A 407-nucleotide genomic window follows, 5' to 3' on the forward strand; every position below is an offset into this window, starting at 1 on the left:
CATTAGTCAATCCTAGCCCACCCTCATCACTCGCTCCAGATCTAATCCTCTTGTCTCAACCATTCTGAAAATAAACCAAAACGTATCAGAAAGGCCACGATACACATTTCCACAATCACATGAAGAGACTAAACCCTTGTGGTTTTTGACTTCCTTGTAAAGCGTACGGGTCTTGTGCTTTCAGTAGTACGCGCCAATACTACCTTCCACACCTACCCATATTTATCTCAAGGATCATCATAACCACCCAAACAAATACACAACTAGGATACACATACATCCTGTCCTCACTATGTCGAGAGTGCCTAATCATTCCTCATCTGACCGACTTCTCACACACATACTCATCCATGAAACTTCCATCAACCCTATAGCCACTTGTGCATGTTAATCATACATAACACTGG

The sequence above is a fragment of the Lactuca serriola genome, chromosome 1 (genome assembly GCF_051521515.1).
Source record: "Lactuca serriola cultivar US96UC23 chromosome 1, Lser_US96UC23_V15, whole genome shotgun sequence".
In the NCBI taxonomy this organism is placed as follows: domain Eukaryota; kingdom Viridiplantae; phylum Streptophyta; class Magnoliopsida; order Asterales; family Asteraceae; genus Lactuca; species Lactuca serriola.